Source organism: Sciurus vulgaris, assembly GCF_902686455.1.
Source record: "Sciurus vulgaris genome assembly, chromosome: 13".
Lineage (NCBI taxonomy): Eukaryota > Metazoa > Chordata > Mammalia > Rodentia > Sciuridae > Sciurus > Sciurus vulgaris.
The window spans coordinates 48,131,008-48,149,694 of NC_136474.1; the positions used below are offsets into that span (position 1 = coordinate 48,131,008).

General features: G+C 38.4%; 1 protein-coding gene across 11 annotated transcripts in view; it reads left to right on the forward strand.

Moving 5' to 3' along the window:
* Positions 1–18,687, forward strand: part of GREB1L (GREB1 like retinoic acid receptor coactivator) — a 255,134-nt gene that overhangs the window by 51,759 nt on the left and 184,688 nt on the right. The window lies entirely within an intron of this gene.

The window sequence follows — 18,687 nt, forward strand, 5'->3', positions numbered from 1 at the left end:
TAACCATAAAAGGAGGGATTTTGCAGTCCTCCTATGTATGGCCTTGGGAGAGATGTTTTCTGTTGACTGTGCTGTTGGCCTGTCTTGAGTTTGTCAGAGATGTCATAGAAGTGATTTCCATACTCTCACATGACAGTGATAGACTCTGGTTCTGAATTTAAGGAGTAAGTAGACTTGGTAAGACTAGGCAGATAAAACCCAACCCAACTACTAAGTAGGACTAGTGATATCCCTTAACACAAAATCTCCATAGTGGTCTCCTGGCAGACCATGTGTTATGAATTATCAGAAGGCAAGGGGTTGGACTTAAACAACTCCTGGATTCACTGCCTGCTAAATAATGACCTCCATGCTACATATCTTATAAATGTGTTCTCTTGCAGGTTTAAACATTAGGGAATAATTAATCCCCTTTCATTCAGACAAAAGGATATGTGTAAACATACCTGTGTTTGTCAATATAGTCATTCATTTACAAACTCACCATAGTTAGAGTTAGGCTGAACCAATGAAAAAGACCTGGTCCCGGTGGATAGATTAGAATAGTACTGTTCAATAAAACATTCCATGCTGATGCAGAGGTTCTCGTCTGCACGGCCCAATGTACTACTCTTATATGTGGTTCTCAAGTATTTGAAATGCAAGTAATATAACTAAAGAACTGCATTTTTTTTAATTTGTTAGTTGTAGGACACAATACATTTATTTATTTATTTATTTATTTATTTATTTATTTATTTAATGTGTTGCTGAGGCTAGAGCCCAGTGCAAGTGCTCTACCACTGAGCCACAACCCAGCCCCTATTTTTATTATTATTTTTTATTTAAATCTCACTAGTGACATGTGAAACTAGTGGCTATCATGTTGGACAGCCTGGTTCTAGAAATTTCCAAATGAAAGAATTGCAGGCTCACAATTCAGTGTGTGATGTACATACTCCAATACGAAATGCTCTAGAAACTGAAAAGACAACCTCTGATGGTAGAGGTGATAGGAAAAATATTCAAAGGAGAGGAGATAGGATGAAGGTGAGATTTAAAAATGAAGTAGACTGGGAGTATAACTCGGAGATGGAGCACATGCTTGGACCGTTCAAGGCCCTGGGTTTTATTCCCAGCACCACACATATACATAAATAATAATGCTCACATATACATAAATAATAATGCTAATAATGACAACAATAATAATGATAGTAGGAAGGAAGGAAGGGAACAGAGACCATTCTGAGGCAAGCCACTGAGGCATTATAGATTTATATGCAAGTTTTGGAAAAGAGGGATGGCTTGATGGGGTCAAAGTGTAGCTTATTGTGATATAATCGCCATATAACATTGCTTGTGGTAAAGGCTTATTTGAACAGATTAGCAACAAATTTAGCATTTATTGTATGGCATACAATGTTAGAGGAACTGCTGTGTTTATCATTTTAAATAGATAGAAAAATTATCACTATGATCATCATTTCACAGAGAGAAAACTGAGGGAGGCCTGGAAAGTAAAGGAAATTTGCCCGAGGACACACGGTAAGTGGAAAAAGTCAGGACTTGACTGTTTGACTTTAGAGATCAATTCCTTTGTCGGTAGTCTCCCAATTTAAATTTTTCTGAGTTTGGAAATGGTGATGAATTTGCCTAAGTATGTCTTCCATCATTTGTTTCTGACCACTAGAAGTCTTCTATTAGTTTTTGTTTTTTTTTTTGTCTCTGATTTCATATTGAAAATGATTTCTGGCTAAGAGACAGTATAAGATAGTCTGTTTCTTTAATGAAACATTTCATGAACTCAGGTTTTGTAAATAGCTCTATTAACAATCTCCTTCCTTTTTCTGCATATTTATAGCACTAGGAGGCTTTTATATCCTAAAATGGAGTACTTAAGGAATTAGTCAGTTAAATTGGAGGACCCAGTCCTTTCATTCCCAAATTTGAATGAGCTCTTGTGACCATGATGTGGAGTATCCTTGCTTCCGTGTGGTGAGGAATGGCTTGTTATTTGAGCCCCTCCACATCTTAACCTAAAGGTCATGACCCTGGGCTGACTTTTTTCTTTCTTTTTACCCTTTTCTAAGAGCACATCTTAGGGACTGGATAGAGGCTTTGCTTTTCTTAACTAAGAGGAACTGGATTTTTGCACCTGTCTGGCAGGCATGGTCAAGTCTTGAAAGTACAAGTTGAGAATCCCTTATCTGAAATCCTTGAGAACAGAAGTGTTTCAGATTTTGGAGTTTTTTGAATTTTGGAATGTTTGCATAGATTTCGATTGTTGAGTGTTAGTGCTCAAAGAGTTTCCAATTTCAGATATTTGGTTTAGGGATGCTTAGCCTGTATCCCATCATGGTTGAAAAAGCATTCCTGCTCTGCGAGAACTCTTTTTTTTTTTTTTCTTTTCAGATGCAAAAATCAAAAACACCCTCACTTGCTATTTTTTGCTGAATTTTTCTAAAAGTCCGTCTCAAAGTCATATTAAGGCACATGTAATATTTGTACCTGCCAAGACTTGAGAGTATAAAGTGTAAGAAGCAGCTCCTGCCTCAAGGGGTGCACATTCTGCTACTAATGCAGAAGAGAGATTAAAGAATGGGACCAGCAGCCCCAGAGGGTTTGGGAAGATGTAGTTAGTGAATATCCAGGGTCAGAGATACTTGGCAAAGGGAGAACTGGTGTCAGATCCTACCAGGAGTGCAGGAGTTAGCAGAGGAGAGACAGGGCAGACTATGCATGGAACACATGCCTTGGCAGGGACACAGGATACAGGGAATGAGTAAGGTGATTCACCTGAGGTAGAAAAAGGCACATTGGCTGCACATGAGAATCACCTGGGAGCTTTAAAATTAGCCCTCCTAATGATTTTGTTTTGATTGATCTTGAGGTGTAGCCTAGCACCAGGGTTTTAATTTCATAGGAATTTTAATATACAGCCATGTTTGAGGACCACTGCTAGAATCTCTACACAGTTATCCTGTGGGCCACCAGAGCCTGCCTCCCCTGCAAACTTGTTAGAAATGTAGACTCTTGGGCCTCATCCCATCCCACATTTAGGGAATCAGAATTTGCATTTTCACAAGATCCCAGGTGATCCCTATGCACATAGAAGTTGAGAAGCTCTGCTATAGAGAAAGAATGAGCAATAGGGTTGAGAGGACCAGATTACCTAATCGGATTTTCCCGGCCTTTGTGCTGGACTGGGAATGGGTTTCAGGGGTGGAGTGATAATGCTTTCCTCTCACGCCATTAGGATGCTTCTACTTCTTGTCAGCAACTCTCCTGATGTTATTCCCATGCCCCCAAATAATAATGCATTTTATGTGGGTGTCTTGAGAGAGAAAGCCAGGGAAGCATTAGCCAGAGTTGGACCTGTCTGTGGTAAAGATCCCCTAAAGATTTTTTTTTAATCAAAAGATGTTGTGTGTGCCATGTTGTGATGTAGAATGAAATGGGGTGGGTGTGAGTGTGTATGTTCTGAGTTTTGGGAGATGTGTTAGGGGAAATTTTAAATAATTCACATGCAATTGAAAGAAGCCAAGACTGAAGAATCTAATAATCATAAGAATCTGAATTGGGGGGACTGTGGTTGTAGCTGAGTGGTACAGTGCTTAGCATGTTTGAGGTCTTGGATTCAATTCTCAGCACATAAAAATAAAGCCCCTCTAATCCCAGCTACTTGGCAGGCTCAGGCAGGAGGATCCCAAGTTTGAGGCCAGCCTCGGCAACTTAGGAAGACCCTGTCTCAAAATATATAAAAAAGAAAAGAAAAGGAAAAAAAAAAACTGGGGTAGAGTGCCTCTATGTTCAATCCCCAAGTGAAAAATGAAAAAAGAAAAACCTAAATAGCACTTAAATACCCTTCCCCAAATCTTCAGAACAGAGCTGGAAAGGAATGACAACAGATTCTTCTGTACTTTTTTGGAGATACCATGCAACTTTTTGTTTGGATTATCCTTGTGTGGCATTTCCTCCAAGAGTGGGGAGAGTTTCTGATGATTATAATCTTCCTGGCACAAATAAGGTCATAAACATTCAGCCCTACTCCGCATGATCTCCTAGTTCTAGGTGGGTGGGATCATCTGACTTAAGGGTTATTGGTGATTTCAAAGGAGAAAGGAAAACAATGATGGTCATCATTTGGTGACTGGGCAGCGAGGAGGAGTTTCAGGAGAGGGAGAGGTTAAAAGTCCAAGTATGAAAGACTTGCTGTTGTGCAGGACCTGGATGATACATTCTAGCAGGGACAATACTCACAGGGGAACCCATACATTCCAGGAGATTATTTTGTTTGGGGGAAAAAAATGTTGAAATTGTTAGTATGTTAAATGGATTTACTCAAGGCCAAGCTGAAATTGTACTCTTCCATGAATTCATCCCTTGTTGCTTCAGTTCATAGTGTGCTGTCATGTGTTCATTATCCTCTCTCACACATCTTTTTCTCTCACTTCCTGAAATCCTCTTTAATAATTCAACAAGCATTTTTTTTTTTTTTGCCCTGATAGCTGGAACACAAATGTGGTATCTACTTATTTTCTAATGATGCATTTATGGTTTACTTTATTTTTCTTATTTAGAATTATATACTACCTCCTAAAATAGATAATTAAAGAACATGAACCAAGTCTTTTTCTTTTTTGTCTCCCTAGGGCTTTCTTTGCTTTTTTGGTAAATGCATAAAATAATGGTGATTTTCTAAGACCTGTCATTTCCTTAGGGGATTTGTGACTTTATGAAATAACTTTTTTCAGGGGTTCTCATAATTGAATCTAATCGATTAAAAAAAATTTGCTTTTTCTGTTTTCCAAGTTTGTTGGTGTATCTAATTAAAAAAAAAGAATGGAGGGGGGAGGGAAGGAAAGACAGAATTTTTAAAGACTGTAAAACTGCAGTATGTATTTAAAACTACATAATATATTAATGTATATTGCCAAAACAGATACTTATGAATAAGATAAATATTGGGATCCTTTTGTATTTATTTCAACATGAGTTTTTAAAAATTATGAAAGTTAGAATCTTGGTAAATATTCCTGTTTTTCTGATTTTTCTATATGATACCCATTTCCTTAGTTGCTTTTTCTCCTCTTGCCATATGGGTTCCTTTTTCTTTCTTTCCTGTTTAGAAGTGGTACCATTTGTTGTAGGAAGGTAACTCCTGGCCATGCCTGTAGTCAAGAGTGTCACTAGTCATTCAGATGTGACCCACTGAGATGTTTAAACCGTCAAATTGAATTTATGGGTAATTGGTTGAATTTCACTGCTTTAACAATTTTATTTAGTTTCAAATCATGACATACTATTTTATGTCTTTTCTTGGAAGTAAGAAACCTCGAATTCACCAAAATTCAAAAGACATGTATGTTTTGAAACTTGGGAGACTGAAAATTGTCAGTCCTCACTGACCCTTTTGAGGGAAAAAATGGTTTCAATTGTAGTCTGTTATGATTTTAGATACTGTGATAAAGAAGTATGTATATCATGTTAAAAAAAAAACCAGCTAGCACTTGATCAGAAAGTGAACTTACTTAACCAAGATTAAATCAACTTAAAAAAAAAAAAAAAAGAAAGTCTAAACTGGGGAAAACATTTTAAAAGAATTCCTTAATGAATCCATCAGTAGTTTATGCCCTTAAAGAAATATTTATGGTATAATAATGAACATTTATAACAGAACAAAAATAAGCCATTTCCTAACATTAGCCTCTCTGCCTACGGAGGTCATAAAAATTGTTAATGCAGATGAGGTTGCCTTCTGTTGTGTGATGCTAATAGGAAATGGATCATTGCGGTTTATGGGGTACTTAGCCATTTTGGTTCATGATAAATGGCTGACTTCAAGTGACATTCCTTCCCCGATTTCCTACTATTCATCACCTGGAAGAATGGAACCCAAACATGAAGTTGATTTTGAAGTTGTCAGGAGTTTCTCTGTGGTGTAAATCCATCATAAGCCAATGTTTTAATTGATTTAGGAAGAAAGAGCATGAATAAAAACTCTCATAAATGTTTTATGCTCCTATTTTCTTTTGTTCAAAAGCCAGTTTTGTGACTGTGTCTTATCCTGCTCTGACTTCTGTTGCCTCTTCCCTTTCCCTTCCCCCTCTCCAAACATTCTCTGGTTTTGTAAAGTTCCTAGATTTTATCTTTGCAGATGCTTTGATGTAATTACATTGTTTTGCTCTATAAAATCAGCCCAAAATAAGCAGAAAGACAGGCACACATTTTCAACTTGTATGTTCATCTACATGACAGGCATTATACAACACTAGTATGGACAGCTTCTTTCACTGCTATATTCTTACTATTATCCTATTTTCTCCTTTTTCTCCTCATCTTTTCATGAAATACTAAATCCTCATGCACTGCCCCTGTACCCAGGCTGCCTATGTGAGTAAAGATCATATATCATGGGCTCTTGCTCTTGGAAAATTATTCCCCACCATATTTTTACTGAGGCCTTTCTGATACTTTAAGACTTACCCAAGATCTAGTCATGCCTAACATATGCCTAAAGGAAGTTCGAGCCTCTCTGGTATTGTCTTGACATTTGGATGTTTATCTCTTGAAATAGAGCCTATGCTTAATTTCGTAGCATAATGCTCTCCATATTATTTGTAGAGTGTTTATTTCTGGAAGGATGCTATTTGGGAAAGAAAATGTAAATGCCCCTGCAGTTCATGTTAGAATCATTTTGTGTAATTGAGATAATTGATATTTATTTCATTGACTCTAAAGGGATTTTGGTCTACCTTATCTGTGTGCATTATAGGAGTAAGGATGAAAACAGGTTATTTATTTGCATTAAATATTGTAGCAGGAGGAAACCCTCCTTGTCTTTACTTGATGTGCCTCCTTGGTTTTACCTGAGGTTTTGGTGTCCTGGAAGGGAAGTTAATGAAAATTTCCCTCCCAGGGGCTGTCTTTTGTCACAGAACGTTGTAGTTCCTAGCAGATTCCTCTGAAAGGCTTTTTGTGGAGGCCAACTACCTCTTTTAGCAAGTGGTATCCATTATACCTCACTTACAAAGAACTTTAGGTCCATAAATTGAAAGTGTTTGAGGTTCTGAATTAATTTAATGCTCTAGAACCCCAAAAGCTGGTGAAATTTAGGGGAAAAGCCTGGAAGTTATGGAACTGACATATTAATTAGGTTTTATATGATCCTTTTTTCTGTGAAACACTAGAAATAGTTCGTGGGATGCAACTTGATAACATGATCTTAGACAAATTCTATCAGTCTTTTACTGATGGTTATGATCTCTGGAGAGGATAGACCATCTTTTTGTCTTTTCCCAAATTCATTGAATGATAATCACTAACCTTGTAGCTCAATTCAGGCCAGTTAACAAACCTTTAAGGTAACCAATTCCAATACGCTGCACTAATCTATTCAGACTGTTGAAACACATTCATAATTGAATTTTTGGTCAAATTTGCATGGTGTGGCCATTGGTAACATCAAGATTAGGACTTGGAGGAGGTGGCTAAAGGGAAGAAGAACCAAGTAAAGGTGAGATTACAGGAGGAAACTGCAGAGAGGGGGGCCGAGAACATAGAGAACCTGGCAAACCACATACTTTTGACAGCCTTGCCCACTTTTCAACTATGGCATGTTTAATGAATATTAATGGCTTTTTACTTTCTTCCTGCCATTTTCTTTTTTCTCCCCACTCCCCAAGCCTGCTGCATTTTATGGTTACAATTATGTTGAAACTAAGGGAAAATAGACTAAGATATGCAAGTTTTTCTCTTCTGTGAAAGACTAGAAGAAACATATCCCACAATTTAAAGACTGTCTGGGGAGTATTAAGCAGCAGTACTCTTTTTTGTTTAGGAAGTAGAGAGTCTGTATGCAGAGGGTTTTAATTACTACCTTCTGTTTATGTGGCCAAGCCTTTTGAGCATACTATGTTCTTGAAGTCTAAGTCTTCTTGCAGATGGATTCCTGTAAGGCAAAACTTGAAGTATTTATTTATGTTCATCCTTCTTATTTCTTGGTGAAGTTACTGTCATTGGTTCAATTTGCTCAGAAACCACCTCAGATATTTATTAAACTGAAAGTAGAAAAAAAAAATAAGTTCCCAAATGGAAAATTATTGTTCTTTGGAAAACTTTTAATTCTGAAATTTATTGCAAATGAATGTTCAGAAGGACTAAACTACCAAGCATAAATTTAACATTATCCAGGGACTTTCTAGTTGGTTTTGAAATTCTCAGACTCAGTTAGCTGTTAATGATTTTCTCTCTTCACTTACCGATTCAAAGGTGTGATGTTAGTTTTACCCTGTAGGCTGTTACTTTGCTTCTTTGCACTTCAAAAAGATCTAAGGTCACTCACTGATTATGACTTTGCCACTTCCTGTCCCATTGTCCTTACAAAGGGGTTTTGTAGGTTTAGACCCATCTGTAAAGAAATCAGCCCGAGTAAAAATTCTTTTATTTTGTTTGTTTTGCAGTATGGTTTTGAAATACCACTGAGCTATATCCCAAGCCCAAGTAAAAATTCTTGATAGTTGCATATCTATTAAATTAAGCATGTTTGCTTCTCATTTGAATCTGTTCAATTGTATCATTTGTAAGGTGATACTTACTGGGATTCAAAGTTGAAATGCTTTTTGCCTCTCCTTATTGATGAATTGTGTAATAAAATAAGAGCCTGTCAACAGGAAGCTGATACTGTGATAGGGAGACACTAGGTCAGAATATGTTCATATTTCTGTGAGATTCCTTTGCTCTACAACCAAAATAAGTGAATAGATAGGTAAATAAATCGATAGCATTCATGCAATATTAACACCTTTTGGTGAGTTGTCCTGTCATAGAACAACTTATGATGTAGCAATACATCCTGCATTCGTCATGCCTCTTCTTAGATATCATCTGTGAGTGACCACTGTGTTCATGCTTCTGGTTCGGAAGCAGTAGAATATTACATTGACTTGCATTCCATTCTTCATTTGCTAAGCCCCTATTATTTTTTTTTCCTGACTGTGATTATTCTCTGCTACACTTAATTGTCAGTCATATAATTTTTGGTGGGAAAATACTTGAACTAAGTTGAAAAGCGTGCTGAGCAAACTAATAGAAGATTATGTTTCAATTTTTTGATGTTAACGATTACTACTTCCCAATATCCTGTTCTTTTTTTTTTCCAAGTACTTCAGTTGTGAGGCATAACAGCCTATAGAGTAAATTTAAAGGGTCCTCCTTGCAGAGATAAGTCTGAAATCTTGCAGTTAGGTGGCCCATAGACAAGGAGATAGAACTCTACCTCTCTTGAGCATGTTTCTAATAATATTTTTTCACTGGAATTTTTTTTAAAGAGTATGCCTGACCTCTCCCCAGAACTCCAGATTCATACATGCAAATGCCTACTCTAGACTTCCATTTGGATATTAATGGGGTTTGCAGATATAATATGTACCAAATATAGCTTTTGGTTCTCTTTCATCAGCTTCCCACCTACTTCATGCTTACTTTACTCCACTTCTTCCACTTTTCAGTTACAGACAATGCTAACATGCTCAAGTTGAAAACTCTGGAGTTATTTTCTATTTTTTCTCTCCTCCCTCCCACTGCATCACCCATTCAGTCTGCCAGGAGGCCTACCTCTAGAAGAGGGTCCCAGTCTTTCATATTTTCCCACCATATTTCCAGCCACCATCATTTCTTACTTGAATAACTGCCAGAACCTTCTTCTCCAAAAAAACTATTCTCCATGCAGAGCCAGGATGATTCTTTTAAAGCAGATGTCAGATCTTCTCCAACTCAAAACCCTCAGGCAACTTCCTATCACTCTTGGAACAAATCCAAATTCCTTGGCCTACAAGGCCCCACGTGGTCTGGTATCTGGCTACCTCTCTTCTCTTATCTCCTATCACTTTCCTCTCACTTACTGACTTTCTTACTATTCTTTAAGCATACCCAGTTCGTTCCCACCTCAGGGCTTTTGTCTTAGCTGATCTTTGTCCTGTAATACCCTTTCCTAGATCTTCACATGGTTTACTTTTTCTTGTTTTTCAAGTCTTTGCCTAAAATGTCAGTTCCTTCGAGACCCTCCCTGAACATTTCATCTAAATTATATTCTTCCCTCCCATGTTTAACTTCATCCCATTAACTTTTATTATTTGATTCCTAGAAAAGATCACTATCTAAAGTTCCTGTTTTATACCTATTTAGCATAATTTATTATCCCATGAGGGCAGGGACCTTGTCTCTTTTGTCCACTGAGGTATCCCCCATGTAACTTTGCCTAGTACATACAGTAAGTGCTTAATAAATGTTCATAATCAAATTAATTTTGTCCTGTGAGGAATATAAACTGCTGAATCACTAAAGAATAGTATGGATTATATTTTAGTGAGAATAGTCTGGCCAAATCTTGCAATTAGGTGACCCAGAGGCAAGGGAACAGATCTCTGTCTTCTGGGTACTCTATCAATTTGTGACCAGGAAAAAGAAATTAACAATCATGGTCAATTGACTTTTTCTCTTGCAGATCTGTGCATATAAAATGATCATTTATCGGTTCTGCATATCATTTATTTGCAACTTGATGTGTATGTTGTATACTCAAACAATAGAACAAAGGGTACTCCTTACAGAGATAAGTGAAATTGTGGTAAATACTCACTATGATGAGAACAGCTTACACCAAACAAGTAGTAACCATGCATACATCTCTCTCAAGAGAGAAAACACCAAAATGTAGTAAATAGCAGTTTCTTTAACTGCAACGTTTCTGAATACATACTGATTATCTGAGACTCAATGAATATGTAATGAAAACTTGCCATTTATCTTGTGACTGAATCTTTGCAAATTTAGTATAATAAATTGGATGTGTGTCTATGATTAAGGCAGAGGAGAGGAGAAAATGGAAGATCTTTTTCTTTCTCTTCTGTAGTTTGTTAATAAATGTCAGTAGATTAGAAGCCACAGACTCACCAAATTTAAGAGATAAGGATGATTTGGTTTTCTTGCTTTTATTTCTGAGACCATTCCAGAATTTCTCTTAGATTCTTCTTTTTGTGTTGTTTTCTGTCACTTGATCAATAATGTTTTCCCTTTTTAGGAAAAGTAGCAGCATCTGAAGTTAGGGACTTTCCCAACAGCTTTCGTCCTAAATTTCCCTGGCTCACCTGTCTCTGTGTCCTACTCCATCGTAGTAATCTTTATTTGAAGTGTTGGGCACCTCTCCTTCCCCCTGTTCTGCTGGCAAATCCTCAGATCTGAGTTCTGCACAATAAAAGCTTTAGTTATATGCAGCCATCCCCATTAACCCTTTGATCAGTTCCCCCTGTGGTCACTAGCCAGGAATCCAGAGTTGTTTTATTTGTGACTGACTGCTTCAGGTCTGGCAGAATTAAGGTTCACAATTCTATTTGAATTTAACTTTCTTCTTGATTGAAATGATTTTTTGTCCTGGGTGCAATCCTGGTTATAAATGAGAGTAATTTTTGAATTTTCATATAGGATTAGAGTGTAAAAGTGATTCTTTTCCATTGAATTATGGATTGATTGTTAATCAGCATCTTGGAAATTTCCAGACACCACCAGTTGAACTATAGCCGATCACCTCCTGTTAAAAATATCTCTCTTTTCTTACCACCCTTCTCTACCCTGATGTTCACCACCCGGGAGGCTGCCCATGAGGACAGCAGCATCCCTGTGCCTGTCTGGAATCCCAGCAGGGGATTCAAGGGTGGGAGGAGAGTGAGGTCGGGTTAATTATTCTCCTGGCTCCTTCCTTGTGGGGTTGCCTTGGGCTGCTTATATCCCTTGACCAAAGGTCATGGTTCTTCACTGTATGACTTTCTCCTTTTGGGTTTTTGTAATCAATCCTTCCTCTCATCTCTTTACTTAACCCCAGAGTGGTAACAGGTCTACTGTCACCAGTGTCAAATTAAGGCAATATCTCTTGTAGTCCCTTATACCACGTCTGTATCTTTACAAATAGTCCCTTTCAAATAAATCTCCATAGATGATCCAGATTTGAATATGCCCTCAGTTTCCTGTGGGATCCTGTCTGATGCAAATAATGTTTCTTGAATTTTGTATACTATCAACTATTTTTTGACCAAGTACCTATTATATAGATACTACCTTAATTAGGAACCAGGGAGTAGGCAAAAAATAGAAAGCATCACTGCCCTCTGGGGGATCTATCATGCGAGATAGATAGCACCTTCTTTGCCTTCTTTAGAGTCAACATTTATTGAACGGCTCCTGTAAACCAGACATGGTGTACACATTTCAGACAAATAGAAAGCAGGGATATTATGTATCTTTATTTTAATTGCGTACTTAAGAACATTCTGTATATTCAGATAATTACAATGTACAATCCCGGACAAGGCAGAGATGAGTTTACATCACAATCTGACACATTCACAGAATTAAACAATAGCCAAGGGTATCATCACTACCATCAGATAGTCATCATCACCATTGGTCCATGAGGCGCTGACTGCACGTGGAGGGCCTGGTCTTTGCCTTAATTCTCTTTAAAGTGTTAGCACCACACATCTTGTTTGAACCTGCAGGAGTCTTTCACCTTGTGGTTTATTGTGTTTGATTGGGTCATATTAATAGTTACAACCTCTCTAATGCCTGGTTCCTAAACCTTTTCCAGTGCTCTTAGTGACCCTGGACTGAGGAAGGAGGAGCCAGCCTAATTTCTGTGTCCCTACAGCTCATGGTGCTATGAACTCTCATTAGTCCTGTCATCTCTGACTTTGACAGCTTGATAAGAAAACAGAAAAGTACCAAACTGTCTGGTTATGCCTGATGCTTGGCCTCTTCAGTTCTTAGTCCCCAGTGCCTAGTTCTGTATGTTAACCTTTGCAATTCTCAAGCTTGACCATTTCCTGAGCTTCTTTTGTGCCTTGATCTCCATCTTGTTGGATGGAAATCTTGCAGTGTCAAGGAAACCCTTTAGTTGGATAGGAGATTTCAGTTGAGCACAAGTTGCCTTTTCTTTATGTCAGCATTGGGCAAAACATTCAGTGGGTGCACTTTAGGAGAAGGAGCCCAAATAGATTTGGCCAATTGTCTTTAAAATGTTTCTTCACTGGGGGACCTTTCTTGGGCCATTGACCACATTTTAGGAAAGCCTGTTTTGCATAGTTGAATGGTATCCTCTAGAACCTCAGGCTGCATGACTTCTACCTACATCACTTCCAATGCTTGCTGCACCAGAAGAGCTGTCAGAATGAGATGATGCAGTGTATAGGCAGGTGAAGAAAGGTGTGTGTGACATTCCATCCATTGCTTGGGGGAGCAATGTGTTTGAGTGACCCTACTCAGTAAGTCCTCATGGTCATCTTTAGCATCATTAAAGGATGAGGTTTTGTCAGCCTTGCACTTTATGCTCTAAATAGGAGACATCAGCAATTTACACTGCAGCCAAAACCCCCTGCCTTACATTTGCAGGGGTGGGGGCACTGTACCTCACAATGACCCTATTTGAGTGTCCTACAGCCATGGGGACAACCAGAAGGAAATTAACTGCACCTTACTGAATGAATAGAACTTGTTATGAAAAGTAAAAAAATGTAATAAACCTTTTAGCCTTGGGGCTCTTTTCCTTCCTGTGTGTCTGGTAACCTGCTCTAAGCATTTCTGTTCTTTACTGATTCAGCTTACCTTTTGCCCACTGGGTGAGCAGAACACTGTCAATAGCTATATAGTTTCATCTCAACCAGGGTGTGACAATGTCTGAAGACATTTTCTGTTGTCACACTGAGGACATGTCACTGGCATCTAGTGGGTAAAGGACAGGGATACTGCTTAACATCCTATAATACACAGGATGCCCCACCACTACAAAGATTTATCTGGCTCAAAACATCAATAGTTCTAAGACTGAGAAACCCTAATCTAGACCTTAATTGGTCCTATAGAACTATCTGTCTATAATCCCAGCAACTTGGGAGGCTGAGGCAGAAGGATCGCGAGTTCACAGCCAGCCTCAGCAAAAGCAAGGTGCTAAGCAACTCAGTGAGACCCTGCCTTTAAATAAACTACAAAATAGGGCTGGGGATGTGGCTCAGTGGTCAAGTGCCCCTGAGTTCAATCCCTGGTACCAAAAAAAAAAAAAAAAAAAAAAAACACAAACAAACCCCAAAACAAACAAACAAAAACAACAAACTATCAGTGATGATAGAAATGTTTTATATAGTTGTCACTATTTTGTATGGCTACTGAGCATTTGAGATGTGACTAGTATTCAAACGAGGAGCTGAATTTTTAATTTCATTTAAATAGCACTGTAGCTACAGGCAACTGTAGAAGGTAGTGCAAATCTAGACCATGGGTCCCCTGTACAAGTACTTTGTTTTAAAAAATGATGGACGAAAAAGTTTGGTACCTGGTAGAAGGGAGAATTGGTGAGGAAATTTAGAGAAAGCTGCTAGGGGAGTGTGTCTTCAAGACAGGTTTTGTTGTTGTTGTTGTAGTTGTTAGATACTCTGTGGGTTAGTAATTCTAACCATACAGAGTAGTTTGACATTATCTCTGTCCATGTTATTTAGGAACTCAACTGGGAAGATGAATGACTGCAGGCTAGAATTTTCTAGAATGCTCTGGCAGGATGACCTGAAGGCTAAGTTCAGAGAGAACTGTCAGAGGGAGCACCCACTAATGACCTCTACATGTGGCCTGATTTCTGTATCCCTACATTGCACAGTTCTGCGGGCCCTCCTTAATCCTCAATCATCTCAGGCCATGAGAGCTTAATAAGAAAGTAAGGTATCACCAGCCTGTCTGGCTATGCTTGAGATAAGACCTTGAGATAAGGTCTCACTGGGCTGGTCTTGAACTCCTGGACTCAAGCAGTCTTCCTGCTTCAGCCTCCCTTGTAGCTGGGCATGCACCACCATGTCCAACTACTATGTTGCTTTATGAACCTCTCCTTGAATCATCATGGTTTGGGTATGTCATGTGTCTCCTGCTGAGACCCTGATTGATATACCTGGGTGTAGGGAAAAAAAAGAAAGAAAGAGCCAATGACACTAAATAGAGTTTCAAAGGAGGAAGAAAATTGATAACTTGTTTTCCTCTATGAAACACCTCTTCACTAGTTTTGACCTCATTCTTCCTCTAGCCCTTCTCTCATCATAATTTACTTTTTCTCCTTCTATATTTTTTTATTCACTTTCCCCATTACTTTACTTCATCCATCAGCATTTACTTCCTCCATACCCATCCCTTTTAGTTCACAAGCCAAAACTTCTCTTCCTGAACAGTTTATCCAACTCTTGTCCCTTCTGAATTAAATATATGTGGTTTCTTCTTTCAATATAAGGTATCAGGTGGCTTTCTAGGCCCTGCCTCATATAAACTTCCTGATGACAAGGCCTCTCCAAACCTTGTGTTACAGATTCTGCATGATCTCAACTGTATATGGAATGTAAAATATTCAAATACACAAAAATAGAGCGTAAAATGGTAGTTACTAGGGGCTGGGAGAAGGGGAGGGAAATTGGGGAGAAGTTGGTCAAAGGATACAAAATTTCAAGGAGATGCAAGAATAATTTCAAAAGGCAACATAGTGAGACCTTATCTCAAAAAATAAAACATAAACAACACAAACAAATCCAGTAACAAAAACATAAAGTAACATAGAGGAGCAGGAAAGATAATGCAGGTCCCCAGGGTTGGTAATGGTGGGGTGTACTCACCCTATTTAGGTTGTATGCTAGGGGAGAGAGCCATTCCTGGAAGCCTGCAATGAGGACGACTGTGAGGAAGGGCTATGGGTGGGAGCTACAGTCTGCAGTGGGGGATTCAGGTAGCCATAGCAGATCTTGCAGGTAGGAAGGTACTCTGACTTCACTTTCTTCCTCCTTTACTTCCTCTACCTCCCGTGGGCCAACCCCAGCCAGAAGCCAGCGCATAGGTTACCTTGGTGGATAGGATGTACACAGTTCAGCCTTCTGGTACAACGTAAGGAATATCTAGCACACCTTACCTCTCTTTCCCCCATTGTACCTTCTCCTTCCAACTTTCCCACTGTTACTTAGCCTTCTCTTGTTAGCCCCATTCTGTTCTTTACATTTAAGACTATTTTAAATCCAGCAAGTGACATGAAGTAAGTAAGTCACTCTTTGGGATGATTTCTCAGTGTCTGTGCTTTGCCTGCCTCGCAACAGAACTTCCTGGGCTCTTTACCACTTTAGCCTCCTAAAAATAAAAGAAAACAACAACAGCAAAAAACCCATGCCTGAGATATATCCCAGCTCTCTTTTGAACCAGAGCCTTGTATCTTCTGCCTACACTTAGTTCAGTTTTCTGTGCTGAAAGCAGCCCTGTACCTGTACGTGGGGACAGAGTGAATGACTCATGACTGACCACACAATAGAGTTTTCAGAATTACTTTCCAAGAGTTTACAAAATACTTACTTACTAGCAGGTGGCATTAGAAATCACAGGGGCATAAAAAGGTGTTGATTTACAAATCACTGAGAACCTGAACTTGTGGAAATTCCTTAACATGTTGATTTTATTGTCCAGGGCTGAAAGTAAGAAGTTAAACTAGGCCAAAAATGGACAGAAGAGATAGAAATGATGTTTAGAGATGGAATGTATGGGACTGGACACCTGGCTAGACATGGCAGCCACAAAGAAAGGTAGAACCATTTTAGTAGTTCAGTTCTGAGTAATTATGATGACTGTGGTGTCATTAACTCAGGAAGAGAAAACAGAAGGAGTAACAGATTTGCTTCAGAAGTTGAAGGGTTATGTCTGGAGCATGTTGAAGCTCCAAGTGGTGGCAAGACAGCCTGTAGAAATGTCATGGGAGCATTTAAAGATGCATGTTTAGAGAGCCTAGGAGCTAAGACTAAAGAAATAAAGAAGAGAAGGATGGGGAGGGCCAGGCACTGTTGTACACACCTGTAATCCCAGTAGCTCAGGAGGCTGACACAGGAGGATTGCAAGTTTGAGATCAGCCTCAGCAATTTAGTGGGGTTCTAAACAACTTAGCAAAATCCTGTCTCAAAAAAAATTTATAAAAATGGACAGGGGATGTGGCTCAGTGGCTAAGGGCCCCTGGGTTCAATCACCAGTTCCTCCCCCCAAAAAATAAAGGGGATGTGGAAGTGTGCGAGATCCCCAAAAAAGAGAGGATTAGAGGCTTCTCAAACTCAGGATCATCCCAAGGATCACCCTTTGATATTAACTGATTGCTGTTGATTGCTGTACTCCTGCAGAGATTTGATTCAGTAGATTTGGGGTGATACAATTATATTTAACAATATTTAAATATTGTTAAATATATTAACAATATTTATTGTTAATAAGCACCCCAATTGATCCTGATGTGCTTTGAGAAGCACAATATTTTAACACAGAAAAGTTTTTGAAACTGAATTAATTTGAGGATGACTGGTACTCTGTCAGGTTAGTGAGAAATGGAAGGAGTGAAGAATATGGATCAGAGGTGTAGAAGAGGGTTCTGTTGTACCTTGATGTGGTAGCCACATCAAGGGTAGGTAGTTAGGGGGTGAAGACAGAGGTGAGAGTGTGTGTGGATGGAGTACCTAGACTGTACCAATTAACAGTTAAATGGTCTTCCCTGCAGATTCTCAAATTTTTTGGTTTAGGAACTCTTTATGCCCTTAATAATTGTGACAGATCCTGAAGAATTTTTGTTTAAGTGAGTTATATCCCGTGGTGTGCTGGTAAACCAATGATCCAAAACAAAACACAAGCTCTGATTTGTGATGTTTCCTGACTTCCATGGTATAAAGTCCACCACAGACTATTTCAAGCTATGAACAGATTTCTTGCAAACTGGTACAAGCCAGTTCCAACACACTGCTGGATAGCTATTGATAATTATCCTTTGATATTTAAAATTAAGACTTGAAAATATTTGTTTCATTTGAAAATAATAATTCATTACATGCTAGCATAAATAACACATTTTTATGAAAGACCTTATAAAGAAACAAGAAACAAGAAAAATAATTATCTTATGAAACAAATCTGACAAGAATACTGTTGTTTTACATATATATATTTCTTTTTTTGTGTTTTATATTTTTTTACGAGTCTCACCATCTTACTTAATAGAAAACAACTGGATTCTCATATCTGCTTCTGCGTTCATGTTGCATCATCATGTCATGTAGGCTCTGGAAAATTCCTCTGTATACTCATGAGAGGATGAATACAAGGGACAAAAATCCATCTTATTATTATTATGAAAACAGTTGCAGAAGAACTAGTTTGCAGATACCCTGAAAGGGTCTCAAACACCCCCTTGGATCTTTGTACCACACTTTGAGAACTGCTATAACGAAAAAGGGACTATAAAATTTCGTTGAATTCATCTTCTATTAGTAAGCATTTGAGTAGCCATTCCCTCTAATATATTGATATAATGTTGTAAAAATACACGAAACAAAAAGGTTAAGGTTGAAATTAAAAACATGAATAAGAGATTAAAATAGTTTTTTTTCCAGAACCCCATGTGTTGCCTTCCACAGCCCACAGTTTTTAGTAGACTCCTTGTTGTATAGGATGAAGCTGAACGTGAAGTCTTCGGTTTGGTGAGTAGAGGGCCTGTATTGTCTAAGGTGGAGAAAACAACATCTATAAAGTGAATACAGAAGTAATATTTACTAGGAATGAAGGGAATGATGGAGAAGCTTACTCTACCACTTTGTGAAGGATGGAAGGATAATTAATTTT